This window comes from Psammomys obesus, unplaced genomic scaffold (assembly GCF_907164565.1).
Source record: "Psammomys obesus unplaced genomic scaffold, mPsaObe1.curated_primary_1811, whole genome shotgun sequence".
Classification (NCBI taxonomy): domain Eukaryota; kingdom Metazoa; phylum Chordata; class Mammalia; order Rodentia; family Muridae; genus Psammomys; species Psammomys obesus.
Genome location: NW_026585580.1, coordinates 19,516,488 through 19,533,836, shown reverse-complemented (window position 1 = coordinate 19,533,836; position 17,349 = coordinate 19,516,488). Strand labels below are relative to the sequence as shown.

Below are 17,349 nucleotides of genomic sequence, written 5' to 3'. Positions count from 1 at the left end.
TGTAGGCACACACATAAAGGTCAGAGGACAATGTCTGGGGTCAGCCCTCTCCTGCCTTGTTTGAGACAGGGTCTCTTCATTGTTTTTTTCACTGCTGTTTTGCCAGGCTAGCTGGCCTATGAGTGCCCAGTGATTCTTTTTGTCTGCACCTCCTATCTCTCCCTTCAGGTACTCATCATGCAGCATTCAGTTTCTCATTGGGTTTTTGGGGTTCACATTCAGGTCCACAACTTGACCAGCAATTGCCTTTATCTACTGACCTATCTGTCCTGCCCTCCACCTAATTTTTGAACATGGGCTCTCATTGAACCTGGAGTTGACCAACTTGGTTAAACTAGCTGGCCAGAAAGACTCCAAGGACCACTAATTTCCACCCCAACTTCTAACAGTAAGCTTACAGACATGCACCACCATGGCCAGCTTCTACATGGGCAATGAGGATCCAAGCACTCCACACGCTGAGCCGTCTTCCAGCTCTGTCCCTGACTTCACCCCTAGTTTTTGTCTCTGTATTAAAGACCAGCTGTAGCACCACACAACACTCAAAGCCTGAACAACATCTTCCATTTTTCAGGTTTTATTTTTGGAGACAGGGTTTTATCACAGAACTCCAACTAGCTTTGACATCACTATGCAGTCCAAGCTAGTCTTGAACTTGAGATCCTCTTGTCTGTGTCCTGATTGCTGGCATTAGAAGAGTGCACTATTTTGCCAGTTGTAGTTAGCTACTGTTGTTGAAAAAACAAAAAACAAACAAAAAAAAAAAAAAAAAAAAAAAACCAAAACAGCTCTCACCTCAAAAATTAAAAAAAAAAATGTGGTTTATTCTAGAGCAAAATATGAGTGACGATGGCCTGGGAACATAGATTTACGTCCCTCCGGTGTGAAAGCATTGTCATGGTAATGGAACAAAGAAAATTATAAATCAAGGCATTTAAAAAATGGAGACATCAGAGAGGTGAAGTTTGATCCCTAGCTGGAACTAGAATGGCAGTAGCAGCAGGTCACAGCTAGCACCTCGTCTCTCTGGAGCTGTTGTAAATAGACTGAAAACATTTTTTTTTCCTGCTTTTACTTCTGATATCACTGCAGACAGTCTTTAGCTTGCTGATGTAACAGCTTTCTTTATTTAAAAATTCTATCATATTTGTTGATTGGGTGGGGGAATTTTTGCCACGGTGCATGTAGGAAAGTGAGGAAAACTTTTACAAGTTGTTTCTGCCCTTCCATTAGGCCTGTCTGAGGGGTGGAGCTAGAGGGGACCCTGCCATAGGCCATGAATGCTGACGACATGTGTAGTAGTTGGTGGAAAACCAGGGTTTTCTTAATAGACTCCAAAACGTTTTTATCTTTTGTCAGGCTGTCAGTTCTTGCTAAGAGCAGGATGTTTGGTCGGATACAGAGGTTGGGACAAGGAATGGCTATTTAGTAGGCTAAAGATCACCCCCGATAAACCATAATTAGACTCTGGAATTGCAACATTCCAACTTCTGCACATCACTGAAGTTTTAATCAGTCAATCAGCCTATGTAGACAGATTCTTGGCAGGTAATCCTTGTCCACACTAGTCTTTATCATTAATTCATCTCTGCTCAAATAGCTTGAGTGTTTTCAGTCCCCTAGTGGGCACTGGGGGACAAAGCCACTATGTATGACTGACACCTAGAGCCTTTGAGCCTTCAGCCTCTTTTGAAACCCTGAGGATGCCTGGAGGGGGACTGGTTTCTCTGGACTGTGAGCTGCAGTCCGAGGCGTTCAAGGTCATCAAGGCCTCCATGGCTGAGCTCCTGTAGCCCTGCAGCCCTCAGCCCTGTGCTTAACAAGCTGCTGAGATCCAAAGAGGGGAGGAATCACAGAAACTGGAGAGGAGATCAGCCCTCGTCAAGTTTCCCAGCTGAACTGCACTGAGAGTCCTTAATAGGGGGATAAGTGGATTTCTTTTCCTTGGGGGAGATGATAGACAGACTTACATTGTCTGTAATGTAGACTCACAGCCTCGGGGGACCGCTTGAGGAGCTGCTGATAGACTTGTGGGCACAAGTTTGGGAGTCGTCCTCAGCTGCGCAGTCCTTCCCGGTGTCCTCTGTAACACTCTGTCCTGGTTTGCTTTTTGTTTCCTTGACACAAACTAGGGTCATACAGGAAAGATATTTCAGTTGAGAAAAATGTGCTCTACAAGCAAGTCTGTAGGGCATTTTCTTGATTAATGAGTGACGTGGGAGGACCCAGCTGACTGGAGGGGGGGCTGTTATCACCCCTGGCCAGGTGTTCCTGGATTGTATAGGAAAGCAGGCTAAGAAGGTCTTGAAGAGCCTAATTTGAGTTTCTGCCTTGATTTCCCTCAATAGACTATAAGTTATATGTAAATCAAAGAAACCCCTTTCTCGCCAAGTTGCTTTTGGTTGTGTGTGTGTGTGTGTGTGTGTGTGTGTGTGTGTTTCATAGCAATAGAAAGCAAACTAGAATACACTTTGAAAACAAAATACTGAAAAGGAATTAGTGTAACACACACACACAGGACCTAGTTTTTAGACATATGTCAAAAAGCCATCATTTCTGCACCTGGCTTCTCCACTTCAGCCTGGGTAATTTGATGGGTACCAGTTCTCAAAACACCTGGTAGTAATTCTGGCCTTGGTTGGCTCTTCTGAGAATGGACTGGGAGTTCTGGGGGCAGCCCACAACTTACAGCTGATCTGTGACAAATGAGCAGCTTTCCCCACCTGCCCAGAGCTTGCTCTTGTAGCCATAAGCCTGATGGACTGAGCCCTCCTCAAAGGCAAAGTCAGCCAGGCTGTGTGAAGAGGAGGCACAGACAGGACTCAAAGCATCCTTTTGTTTGTTTCTGGTTTAGGTCTTCGTGGTCCCCACTGCCATGTCTATGTTGTCTTGGGACAACAGAACCAGGATGCTCAGTGTTCGATTTACAGAGTTGGTTTCCCATCCCACCTTTTTCCAAGCAGGTACCTATTTCTTTCCCTCCTGTAATATCAGGAAGTAGTTTTGTGAAGTGCAAGGGAATTTAGAAACAATACTCAGCTCTTCTGTTCATGGCAAGAGCCCATGCCTCGTCTTCATACTAACCTGTTTGTGTTTGAAGAAAGATCAGTCTGCTGTTTACAAGGAAAGAGACTCGCTGCTTTGGGACCACAGGGCTCTGGGTCCTGAATCAATTCTTGGCATCTGAGATTTCCTTACATCTCCACAGATATCCTCACTGTCACCCAAAAAACAAAGGAGTCATTCCTTTCTGATCTGGTACATACATAATTCCTAAAATAACTGTTTTAACTCAAACTCCAATGAAATCCCTCTCCTATTGAAAAGCCTCAATGACTCCCTGGACAACCAGCTACTGTCTAGTCTTTAGAGATGCCATCTCACTGAGCCGTGCCCTTGGGTAGTTCCTCACTGGACCTGGCCTGACAGCAAGCCTTTTAAGACTAGGGCGTGAGAAGAATTTTTTCCATCTTGCTCCTTTGGACAACTATTCTGGGGGAAGTAAGCCACCAAGTAAGGAATCCCATTGCTCTGATAACAGCATTCTGTGAAGAAGGCAAAGGTGGGGCCACATGGATAGGAGCTGGGACTATATGAAGAAGGGTGAGAGCAACTATCTCCTTGTCCCAGCCGAGCCTTTACCTTACTCCTGTCCTAGGCAAATACTGAGTACATTTGCATGAATCAGCTGCAGAACTTGGTGGAATCCAGTCAGATCATGGTAGAAATTGTCAGGAGAGGCTGAGGCAGGGGGAGAACAGCCTACAGTTCTCCCAAGGTGCAGTACTCTGGCCTTCCTCTAGGAGTAGTGATGGCTTCTAAGAGCCAGTGACCGCTCACTTCTAGAAACATGGCCTCTGGTGTGGCTGTCTCTGATGGTGTCATCAAGGTGTTCAATGACATTAAGGTGCACAAGTCCTTAATAGCAGAAGAAGCGAAGAAACACAAGAAGGCAGTACTCTTCTCTCTGAGGTTGGGCAAGAAAAGCACCATCCTGGAGAATGGCAGAGAGGCCCTGGTAGGATATGTGGGGCAGACTGTGGACCACACCAAACCATCTTTGTCAAGATGCTGGCAGGCAAGGATTGTTGCTATGTTCACTACGATGTGACATACCAGACCAAGGAAAACAAGGAGGGAGACCTGGTGTCTTCTGGGCTTGCGACAGTGAACACCTGAAGAGCAAAATAATACGTGGAAGCTCCAAGGATGCCATCAAGAAGGAGCTGACAGGCATCAAGCATGAATTACAGGCTAAGTTTTATGAAGAGATCAAGGAATGTTGACCCTACCAGAAAAACTAAGTGGGAGCGCCATCATCTCCCTGGAGGCCCAGCCTTTGTGAGCAGCTTCCAGGCTCTTCTTTGGAAGAAGAGACCTCCTTTGGACGATGCAGGCCACTCTCTTTCTTTCCAGACTGGAGGGGATAAAGAGGGCCCAGCAGCAGGAGGGCAATACCTTCACTCCAGGTGCCAAACATACCCCCTGTTTCCTGAACCATCCATTTCTCTTCTCCCTCTGTCCCTGATGGTTCTGATCATCTCAAACTTTTTTTGATCTCTGATTCCCCTTGGGAAATCACTTCAGGCCCTCAGTGCTGAGGGAACTTGTTTTTTTGTTTTATAATGGCACTTCCTGCTCTCCATTCATGCTGTCAAATTCTAACTGCAACAGTAACTTTGTGCTTGTCTGTTCAGCTCTGGGTGTGAATAGAAGGTTGTACAACTCTAACTGTCCGCTGGTGGTGCTCTCTTTTCCCCTGCTCTGGAGCACTCAGAGAAGCAGGGCCAGTGAGGAACCTGCACTTAAAAAACAAACAAGCAAACAAAACCCAAACAAATAAACAATCCCTCCCCCCCCTCGGCCCCCCCACTCTGCCCATGGATCAGGATGTAGTTTCTCAGCTGCTGCTCCAGCACTTGCCTGCTTTCTTCTGCTGTCCTATAAGAGTTGCCTTGGTCATGGTGTCTCTTCCCAGCAATGGAACAGTGACTAAGACAGAAAACTCGAATGGTTTGTGGAAGAGTGCACACACAGCTGAGTCACTTTTCTGCTCTCTGAGCATCGAAGTTTTGCGTGGAAAGCACTGAGAGACACGAGTCTCTCACCAAGTCTCAGGGAACTGGGACAGGCTGACCTCCAGCAGAAGTTCAGATTGGAAAATGTGAGGAGGAAGGTGGATCTGAGAAAAGTGTTTCTCCAACTGGCCTCTGGATTCTTTTATCTGAGTTGATGCCTGAACATTAGTGATGCTAGGAGTAAATAATTCACGCCTACCACAGTGCAGGGAGAGGAGCTTTGCCCAACAGTAAGAGCGGCACCAAGTCATGCCTGTGGGTCATGCAGCGCTGGGGTACCAGTGTTCCAGCCAGAGCTGACTGAGGGAGATGGCTGGGCAGGCCTGGACCTGCCTGTCCAGGAGAGCAATGTGACTGCCCCCCAGTGAGGCAGCCTGCAGCCTGTCTCGGGGCTGATTTTTCTTGTTATCGGGATAGCATGGTATGGAAGCAGGGGGTCCCAGCTTTCTGTTAAGCTTTCAATCACTTCGACTACTGACTCTCACCAGGGGTTATCCTGTCCTTTAGTTTCCATCATAAGCTAGGAGATTGCTTGACCTGCTCCTTTTTAAAAATCCACCCTGCACATAAGGAAACACAAAAACAACCTCTCTGTGTTACTTGAGTGTGCATACCTTTCAGAGTGCTGTGGACGAAACTTGCAGAGTTAGTAACTAAGCACAGCTTATTAATGGATCCCACACATGCGTAAAGCACAGAAAAAAGCAGTAAAGGATTGGTTAGGGCCTTTGGTTAATGGCATGTATTTGACAATACCTGAATTTAAGAGCTAAGGGTGACCAATGTGTGTGTGTGCGTGTGTGTGTGTGTGTGTGTGTGTGTGTGTGTGTGCGCGCGCATGAGCTTGGAAGTATATGAGACCAGATACATACATGCACAGTAAGTAAAGGAAGGAGAGAGGGAGGGAAGGAGAAAGGAAGAGAGGGCGGATAAAGGGACCATTAGAGAATCTGCTGAATCAGGTGTCATCTAGGAGTTGGACGTTTATTGACACACTGGTTTAGCAGGGTCAGTGCTGAGGGAATGAAATCATCTTTTCACTTTTTATCTTCTAGGTGACATCCTGTAACATCTCAAAGCGGCCGTAAGTAGAGAGCTGTGCACAGGCCAGCCTTTCTAGCCACCCCGCAGTCAGGTAATGGTGAGGTGAGGCCCGAGGACTGAATGGACACTGCCAGCGGGGGCCTAGCCAGATGATTTATAACAGTTGCCCATTTTCACAGACCCCCTTTTGTTCATTGCATAATAACTCAGAGGCCAGAATTGCTGTCCTTCTGGAGACTTGTGCATTTGAAGCTGCTGGAGAGAAGGAACTGGGACAGGGGCCATGCTTAAAGGTATTCCTCTTTCTGGTAGACATCAGCAGCGCTTACCTTTAGACATATATGTCTGATGTAGATGATAACCTTAGCCCTTCACTCTTGTGAACACTCATCAACTTTGACCTTAGATTTCCCCTGGAGCAGCAAGGAAGATTATGATATTTCTAGGATTAGCTTCTCATACCTGGTCATTCTAGTTTCTGGTCTTGCCTATGAATCTTCTGCTACTGAACACTGGTCTGATATGGTTGTTCTCCTCCTTTCAGTCTGGTAGCATCTCAGATTCTCATATTCCCATTTCCATAATGGGCGTTACAGTCTGCACACTTGGGGGGCTTGATGAGCCACAGGCTTCACCCATCTCTGCTCATTCCCGTCTCAGAATCATTCTGGTGCTTAGTTCTTCTCTGCGAATTACTCTAGGTAACCCTGTTGGCCTTGATCTCCCTGCAACAAAAAAGGAAAACTTTCCTCTTTCCTGAGCTATCTGGTATTGTGAGCCTTGGTTTGATTTGTTTAGGGGGCTCTGGCATCTGTTTTGATGTTTCACATATGTAACTCAAGCCTCCAGACTGGTGCTCTCTGGAGCCAAGTCCTGGTTCCCATTCTTACTGTTTTATTTTTACATTTACACCCACTATGCTTTTTGGATTTGGCTCTTTGGGGTTTTTTATTTGGACTTGAGCTTAATCTGTGTTATCCCTCCCCCCTTGACAAGGTAGTAGATTTTGGTGGAATTTGTTGTTGTTATTATTGTTGCTTATTTTTTTGGCTAGGTAATATGCTGTGGTTTGAATATTGCCAGAATCTCTAAAGACCCATGTATTGAGACCTTGGTCCCAAAGTAGCACTGTTGGGAGGCAGTGTAGCCTGATGTGAAGTCTTCAGGAAACTGGGGGCATGTCGTTGAGAGTCTAGTGTCTCTTTAGCTTTTATGGCTCATTAGGCAGGTTTGCTCCACTGTGTGTTCCCTCTGTGGTGTGTCTCTCTGGCCAGAGACCCAAAGCAATAATGTTGCCTGAGTGTAGAATGATACCAGCTGATCTACTGAGGCAAAATGTGCCTTTTTCCTTTTAAGATAATTGCCTGTGGTGTTGCTTGTGCATAGTGAGATGACACTTGTTAATACGTGGTTTCTGGATCCTCACACTAACCCGGTGCTTAGCCATGAGGAATCTCAGTGGCATCGCAGAGGTTAATATTCCTCTTAGTGATTTTCACCACTTTCTTTCATTTCACAAAATCCATACTTTCATATTGCCATTTTGGAATGAGGAGGGATTTAAGTGGGCTGTAAGCTTGTGTGTACAGAGAATATTGCTGGGATTTAAAATATCTTTGCACTTATATATTAAATGCATCATTTAGAAGGTCTCACATTATTCTGTATTCTGAAAGGAAAATGTCCCTCAGATGTGAAAGACAGCATACATGCTAAGTGCTCTGACAGCGTCTTACAGCATATGTGGGAAGTCACGATTTGGAGATGTCACCTGGCTCTTCCTGGAGGATGCACCCTGAATTTTGTGATTTCTCTAGTTATATAAATGTTGCTACTTTGCAAAATGATTTAGAAATAGCCTCATATAAAACAGGCTATTCATGTTCAAGAGAGACCATGAAATGATCTGAGTATCTTTTCCAGGGTAGAAATCAGAGCTGATAGATCATCCTCCCTCCCTCCCTCCCTCCCTCCCTCCCTCCCTCCCTCCCTCCCTCCCTCCCTTCCTTCCTTCCTTCCTTCCTTCCTTCCTTCCTTCCTTTTAAAGAAAGTTTTCTCTAGGTTTTCATGGCTGGCCTGGAATTTATAGAGATCCACCGGTCTCTGCCTCTTGAATGCTGGGATTAAAAAATACATATCACTATGGCCAGAAGTTGGTGGCTTTTAATGAGAAATCTGCTATAATATATTCCTATACTCAACTGCAAAATGTCATCCATATTTTGCACAGTGCTTTATAAGGAACACAAGCGTAAGAGGTGCTGACTCAAAATAAGTGTTTGGATGCTTGAATCCTGTTCAGCCCCTCAATATTGACTTTCTCCCCGGCCATTTGTTATAATACTACCTTCATCCCTGTACCACCAAAGTCATCCCTGGCATTTCCACTAGATATGAATGATTCCCGTCCCAACTGAAGCCCCACTTCAAACTGGTTACCAATAATAAACATTGTAACTCTTTTTAAATTTTTTTTCTTTTCGAGACATAGTTTCTCTGTGTAACCTTGTACTTGGGACCAGGCTGGCCTCAGAGATCTACCTGCCTCTGCCTCCTCAAGTGCTAAGATTACAGGCATGTGATGCTGTGCCAGCATACATTGTCATTCTTTTTTTTTATATACTTATTATTCTTTTTCTTTTTAGTTTTTTAAAAAAATAATTTATTTCCTTTAGTTGTCATTACTCTAGCTAAGACTTCAAGCACTATGTTGAAGAGATATGGAGAGAGTGGGCGGTCTTGTCCCTGATTTCAGTGGAATTGATTTAAGTTTCTCACCATTTAGTTTGATGTTGGCAATCAGCTTGCTGCATAGTGCCTTTACCATGTTTAGCTATGTGCCTTGTATTCCTGATATCTTCAAAACTTTTAACATGAAAGTGTGTTAGATTTTGTCAAATACTTTTTCTTTATTTCTTTTTTTTTTTTTTTTGTATTTAAGGAGATGATCATGAGGTTTTTTTTTTTTTCTTTCAGTTTGTTTATATGGTGGATTACATCGATAGATTTCAATATGTTGAACGACCTCTGAATTCCTGGGATGAAGCCTATTTGGTCATGGTGGATGATATTTTTGATATGTCCTTGGATTCAGTTTGTATGTTAGCATGAATGTTCATAAGGCAAATTGGTCTGAAATTCTCTTTCTTTGTTGGGTCTTTGTGTGGTTTAGGTATCAAAATGACTGTAGCCTCATAGAATGAGTTTGGCAATGTTCCTCTGTTTCTATTTTGGAGAATAGTTTGAAGAGTATTAGTATTAGCTCTTCTTTGAGTGTCTGGTAGAATCCTACACTGAAACAATCTGGCTCTGGGCTTTTTTTGGTTGGGATGCTTTTGATGACAGCTTCTATTTTCTTAGGAGATAAAGGAGTATTTAACAACAGCCTAAAGTCTCTAGCCAGACTGGCAGGTGAAAGTTTTTCCTGTATGGAACCAAACTGCATAAACAAGAAGTGACTGATTTTCAAATTATAAGGTTTCAAAGAAATATAAAAAAAGAACAATGGATATTGTCCTATCAAAAGAGCACATTAAGTCTCTGGAAGATGACTCCAAAACATGTAAATTTCAGAAACATGGTTAAAATACTTGTTGTTAAGATGCTCAGTGAACTAAGATTTCAGGTAAATAACAACTGACAGAAATTCTGGAGCTGAAGACTATAAAACTGAGCTAGTAAATTCACAACAGTAATGCACGTTAGACTTGAACAAGTGGAACAAGTAAAGTCAAAGACAGGCCATTCAAAGTTCCTGAATGAGAGGTCTGAAAACCACAGAGATAGCTAAAAAAGGTGAAGAAAATCTAAGATACATTGGGCTATCCTTACTCAGACAAACACATGTAGCATGTGAGTTCCAGAAAGAGGGAGAAGAAAAAGATGACCAAAGACCTAATTTACAGAAAAGGTATCCAAGACCCTCCCACTTCTGAAAAAAAGAAAAATAGATATTCAAATCAAGAAAGTCAAAGGACTTCTTCAAAGAGGATGACCCAAAGGACTCCCACACTGATACTCAGAAAAATGGAAAATTCAAGAAGCTGGTATTGAGAGAAGCCACTTGTATACAAGGGGCTTCTACAGGGTCATCACCAGGCTTCAAGGGGGCTTCTACAGGGTCATCACCAGGCTTCAAGGGGGCTTCTACAGGATTGTCACCAAGCTTCGCTCACAAACCTACAAGGGATGGAAGAAGACAGAATAGTAGGTTCATGTTTAAAACCCTGCCAACCAAGGAGGGTATAAAATTACATGTCAACAGTGAAACTATAAAGGCTTCCAGATAAACAGAGGCTGAGAAAATTCATTGACACTAGAGCTTCATCAGAAGAATGCTAACAGGAGTTCTTCAAGTTGAAATGAAAAGATGTTAAACAGCAACATAAAAGTATTTTAAAATATAAAACTCAGGGCTGGAGAGATGCCTCAGCAGTTAAGAGCGCTGGCTGCTCTTCCAGAGGACCAAGGTTCAGTTCCCACCATGGCAGTACACAACTGTCTCTAATCCTAATTCCAGAGGATCTGACACCCTCATTCAGATATAAATGTAGGCAAAGTGCCAATGCACATGAAATAAAAATAAATTATTTAAAATTTGAAGAATAAGTCTCATTACAAAAGATAAATATAGTAAAGACAAACACAAGATATAATATTGTATAAATCGCTTGATAATATAAACTTTCAAAAACTAAAGATGAAAAAACTATAAAACTATATGAGTGGATACAAGCCCCTCTAATTATAACTTGTCACCTCACTGGTATAAATTCTGTGTGGGGGAAATGTAAAAGAATTAAGTTAACAGCTTAAAATGGGTAGTTTCAGAATATTTTATAATAACCTCATGGCAACCATAAAAAATCTTTATGGTAGATATACAGAAGGGAATGGATAAGCCATCAAAGCATGTTACACGAAGGACCAACAAACACAAAGAAATGCAATAAGAGAGAAAAAGAGAAGACAAAATCACTATGATAGATAGAAAGTAATAAACAAAATGGAAATAGTTATTTCAATCAAGTTTCTTTAAATTGAATTCCTCAAATAAAAGACATTAGAGAGACTAAGTGTATAAAAAAATCTAACCATTATGTTTTCTATAGAGATTTTCTTCAGAATTAAACTAAGGGCACAGCTTAAGAGATGGCTCAGCTGTTATGAGGACTGGCCACTCTCCCAGAGGACCTGAGTTTGGTCACCAGCACTCACACTGGGCAGTTCACAGTCACATGTAATTTCAGCTCCAGGGAATCTGCCACCCTCTTGTATGTTTCTCTCAGGCACCTGCACTCATGTATAAAAAGACACACACAAATAAAAAGTAAAACAAATCTTTAGGAAAAAAGAATTCAAGACACGTGTAAGCTGAAATGAAACGATGGAAATGTAATAGTAACCAAAAAAAAGGTTAAATTATAATAAAAGACTAATTTCTCTAGAAAGATCTTACAATAACAATGATGTTTGCTTCTAGAATCAGATGACCCAAATAATACGAAGTAAACATTGAGAAAACAGCAGAAAAGCAGAGAAAATAGAAGAATAATATAAAACATTATAATGGCCCATTTTCAATAATGGATTAAAAAAGCAAAGTTAGCAAGACTACATAGAAGGACAGTCCCCTCAGCAAATGCTGCTGGGAAGCCTGGCATCATAGGCAAAAGGAGAACAGCTAGGTATTCACCTAGGTCATGCACAAAAATTAGCTGAAGTGAATTCAAGATAAGACGTGAAACTATAAACCTCCCAAAACAATCCTAAGAGATAGACACCACAATGCTGGATTTGGCAATGAGTTTGTTGGTCTGACACCAAAAGTAAAGATAACTGGGACCAAACCAAACTTGAAAACTTCTGTATAACCAGGGAAACAATCAGAGAAATAAGAGACAACCTTCAGGATAGGAGAAAATGTTTTCAAATCATATGTGATGAGTCCTTGATCTGGTTCTTGGCCTCTGGTTTCTGCTACACTATACTGGAGCCTCACTGAGACTCCTCTGCTTGTTAGTCTATGTCATGGAGATCCTGTAGTTTTGTATCTGTAGACCTGGCCTTTGCATTCCAGCAGTTCATCAATGCGGCAGATGTTGGAGTGGGCCAATTCAAACCCCTGACCTGGGCCTGAGAGGTATCTAAGCTGGTCACCCCATCAGCTCTTCTGCACCTACACCACTGTGATGAGCTCTCTTGCTCTGCTCTGGCTGGCTGCTGCCACCAAGGGGAAGAGCCAGCTCTTCCAATCTCGATCTCATGCCCTCAGGGTTAGGGTAGGTCTGGTTCATCTTGCCAAGCCATCAGGGATGTAGCAGGTGAGGGTCTGGTCTGGTCTGCTCTCCTATCCTCTGCTGGGTCTCCCACCTGCCAAGGTGGCAAGGGATGAGGGAGGGGAGGAGGACATCTCTTCCTTGTCTGTGCCACTGCACAGAAGACAATGGGCAGCGCTCTTGTGCTTAGGACTTCTGGTTGCTCAGTCCTGGGTCAGCTCTACTGTGCTACCCAGGTGAGGTGCAGGACCTGCTCTCATGACCCCAGGTCCAGGCCTCTCATCTACAGCAGGTGGCAGAAGGCAAAAATGATGGGAGGGCCTGGAAAGAGAAAGAGGATTCAGACAGTCCTGATGAGACCTGATAGGCCAGGGTCAGATAGTAGGGGAGAAGGACCTCCCTATCAGTGGACTAGGGAAAGGACATTGGGGGGGGGGAGAAAGGGAGGGTAGGACTGGGAGGAGATGAGGGAAGGGGCTACAGCCAAGATACAAAGGGAATAAATTGTAATAAACAATAATAACAAAGAAAAAATTTTTAAAAAGAATTTCTTCCTCAAAAATGCCATCATACAGGAGACAAGAAGCGGGGCCAGCTCCCATGCTCCTGCCCTTGGGGCTGGCTCACCTGCAGCCTCTACACGCAGGGACAGCCCTGCTGTGCTGCCTAGGCGAGGCCTAATGGCGCTCCAGAGTGCTGCAGCAGGAGAGGGGCAGGCCAACTCTCCCACTCTAATGACCTTGGGGCCAACTCCCCTGCCTGCTGTAGGGGGCAAAGGGCGGGGTGGGGCATATCTCCCTCGTCTATGTCACTGTCCTGCAGCCAGGTTGTGGGGCCAGTTCTCCCACCATCACACCCTTGGGGCCAGCTCACCTGCAATTCCCAAAACTGGGTGAGGAGTGGCCCTAGTTCTGCACAGCCTTCAGACATCAACGCGTCCCCAGGTGGCTCACTCTGGCTGGGGCCATGGTCCTGGCAGGGTTCATCATGGCTCCAACTCAGTCGTTCAGATGCTCACAGCTTTCCACCCTGTTTTTAATTTTTAAATTAGATTTGCTCCTTGACAGTTTCAAAGAGGTATGCGGTGCATTCTGACTACTGTCTCCTCACACCCGCCCTTGTTTCATCTCTCTCAATCCTTGACTGTGTCTTCACTCCTCTATCAATTCCCTCTCCTACATTCATGGCTTTTGGTTTTGTCTTGTGTTCCATTCAGTTTAACGAGGGCCAAATGTGTGAGCTTTGGGTTGGGGCTATCTACTGAAGATGGGTAGAGTCACCATTGGTTACAGAACTAAGGAAATAATTCTCTTCTCTCTGAATCCATCAGTAGCCAGAAGCTCACCAGTAAAGTGTAGAGGGCATCCTGAGTCCCTCTTTTCCACCTTAATTTTTAATCCTTTAAAAATTCAATGTATGCATCACAATGAAATATGGTCTTATCCACCTCCCACTTACATCCAGATTATTTTATTTATTACATCATCATCATCATCATCATCATCATCATCATCATCATCATCATCATCAATGCTGCTGCTGCTGCTTCAGCTAGAATAGCTGACCATGGAGACCAGAGAACACAGGCTCTTCCTGCCTTTGCCTCCTTGGCACTGGGATTATCTGTGCACAGTGCTATTCCTAACATTTAGATGAATGCTGGAGATAGAATTCAGTTCTTCATGCTTTGATCACAGTACTTAGCAAATGAGTCATTTCTTCAGCCCTCCAAATTTAGCTATATTCACTTTTCAAGGACGAGGCATTGTATCACCTGCAAAATTAATCAATAAAATATTATTTTTTCTATATTTTATTCTATATTTTCTATATTTTAATTTTAGAGCAAATGAAACATGTCATTTATCTCTTGATATAGCTGAGATATGTCTTATAGATAGCAATACTTAAAGATTGGCAAATATGAAATTTAAGACATGATGTCATATAATAGCAACATAAACTTTTCAACTTGGATTTTCATAACAAAACGATGCAATTATTGAGAGTCATTTCTATGGCAGTCTAGGAGACTACATGAACCATGATGAAGGGCTCGCATTGCCTAGGGCCTGGAAAGGTGCTGCTTGCCCTGCCCTGCTCTTTGAACATCATGTCTCCCTTGGGAGAACTTCTTTAGAGTGTGAAGATCTCTGAGAACAGCTGTATTTACAGCCAAGGTCAGCTGCTGCCTACAGACTCCCCAGTGCTCAGGAAGCTAGCACTGTGGCTTTCTCAGTATTCCAGAGACGACTGGGCAGCCCAGGCTGGTTGCGGTGCCAGTGCAGGGCTCTTTGGCTTCACTCAGCTGGCTGTGTGGGAACTGTGATTGGGAACGGGAGCTGGAGAGATGGCACTAGCTACTTGCTCTGGTCAGTTTTATATCAGCTTGACACAAGGCAGGGCTGTCTGGGAGGAGGACCCTCCATTGAGAAAATCCCCCATCAGGTGGGCATGGACACAAGTCTGTAGAGGCATTACTTAATTAATAATTGGCATGAGAAGGCCCCAGCCCATTGTGAACAGTGCCATTTCTGGGAGGGATAAGAAAACCAGTGGACTATAAGCTTGAGGAGCAGCCAAAGGGCAGTGTTCCTCCATGGTCTCTGCTTCAGTTCCTGCTTCCAATTCTTGCCTTGAGTTTTTGCCCTGACCTCCCCCAATGGTAGACCATTTTGTAGAAGTATAAGCAAAATAAGCCCCTATTCCTTTCCAAGTTGCCGTTTGATCATGTGCATTTTACCACACACGCACAGAAACCAACTAGGACCCTGCCCTTCCAGAGGACCTGAGTTTGGTTTCCAACACTCATGCCAGGAGGCGTACTGCGACTCCAGCTCCAGGAAATCCAACTCCCTCTTCTGGTCTCTGTGGGCAGCTGCGCATTGATGGCATACACACATAGGCATGTCTATGTGCACATACATTTAAAAAAGTAAAATGACACATTCTGTGCTTTAACATAATTCTCATAATGATTAAAGGTGAAATATCTCCCTTAAAGTGAATATGGTAATGTTATTGGGAAAACTGGGGTAAGCCGAATGAGATCTGTGGCGATGAAGCAAGTCAACCATTCATGTGTGCGTGTACTCTCAGCTGTGCAAACGTAAGTGTGGAGCTGAGAGGTCAGCCTCAGTTTTAGGGGGACATACCCCTAATTCTTGAGACAGAGTGTCACTGGTCTGGAAGTACTGATTTTCCCAGGAATTATTGTGTCTGTCTCCCCAGGGACTATCACCAGTACAGCCAACTACTGAACAGGAGTTCCGAGGACTGGACTCGGGTCACTGTGCAAACACACGTGGCGACACTGGCTTATCTAGCTCCCCAGCACCCAGTCAAATCAGCTGAGTTGGCTGCCTTGAGTCATTATATTTGCTGATCAGGAAAGCATGTACCCTGATCTATTCCACAGCCATCAGCTGGGTCAGGTCACAGACACTAAGAGAGACACTGGGCTTAGAGTGAATAACGTTTCTATTTTTAAAAGACGGGGCAATGACAGTGTAAGTCAAACTACAGCATCTACAGATTAGATGGGTAGGACAACTTGGAGGACTGGAGGTACTGGAATGGTAAAACAGTCAATATGTAAGGAAGGTACTTGTTTCTGGTTCTGAGAAGGGTGCAGTGGTGCCAGGAAGGCCATGGTGAGAGTTTGCTGTTGCTCTTCTTGTTGCCTCATAGCTAGTATGCTTGCATTTGTTTGTTTGGGTTTTGAGACAAGGTCTCTATTGTGAATCAAATCCACAATCCTCCTGTCTCATATGGGGATTAGTCTTCTCACCCAGATCTTCCTCATCTCCTTTCATCACCAAACACCTTGGCCCTTGTAATCAAATTTAGGACAACCGAGATTTTTTCTCTGAAAATCTACCTATATTGGGTAGTTTACCTGATAGAATTGCATCTATTCTAATGTCTCAGTCATGGGATGTGTGGTGCTAGCATTGGGGAAGTGGAAGATGGTGCAAGGGAAAAGTCTGTGCTGCTTTTCCATGAGCCTAAAGGCAGTTTAAGATAAAAGGAATAAGTGTAAATACATATATAGGCCTAGCTACACAGGGGTGAGAACACCCCTTATAAAGAGTGTCATAGGACTGAGGCTGAAGAATTTTGATGCCACCTAGATGCTGCCTCTTTGCCCATATCAAATGTCAAACCTATCCTGGGAAACATTTGAAGAAGGGACTAGAGAAATGCGTTCCTGTGCCGAGTACCTTTGGCTGGCTCTTGGAGCACTGTCCAGTCCTGTGGCTCGTCTTTGGTCTCCCTTTGTGGCATGTCTGCACCTGGCATTGTGGGCAGAGCCTTGCTCTATACCTTTTATGTCCTAATCATGCTGCTTCCCGGCCACCCATTGAATCAGGTCTCTACTGCATTTCACACTTGGATTAACTCAATCATGCAAATTATGTCAAGTCCAAAAGAAATCAGGCTGTGGGCAAATAAGAAATGATAATAAAAATAGAAAATACTGCTCACAGTCGCCATGCTCCTTTATAGAGCTGCTGCCCATGGTCCCCAGATTCACGGGCTCTGGAAGGGGGTGGCTAAACAGGGTTGAGTTCTAATATACATAAATAACACACAGCGTAAATTAGATTCCCAAATCTTGACGAACTTCATCACAGAGAAAAGACTGGTTTCGACAAGCAAGGTAAGAGAACACTACCATGCAAAGCACTACTTGAAACATTTTGTCTTTCCCAAGCTGAGAGTTTTAGAGGATTCCTTATAAGCTGACTAACAATCCTTCCCACATATATGCCATAGTGTGCTGACCCCTGACCCCTGCTCTGCTAACCCCTCCATCCAGAATGTGCTGCAGAGGTACATCCATTATATGGATGGTCCTCCAAGGTTCAGTTAAAAGGAAATCCCAAATGCTTCCGATAGCTCCTCTGAACACCCTCAAGAGAGCTCTGGCTTGTTTCAGTGGCTTT

At 43.9% G+C, this 17,349-nt stretch overlaps 1 pseudogene; it reads left to right on the top strand.

Moving 5' to 3' along the window:
• Nucleotides 1–3,850: 3,850 nt before the first annotated feature.
• LOC129675738 (cofilin-1-like) lies at nucleotides 3,851–4,345 on the top strand (annotated as a pseudogene).
• The last annotated feature ends 13,004 nt before the right edge of the window (nucleotides 4,346–17,349 follow it).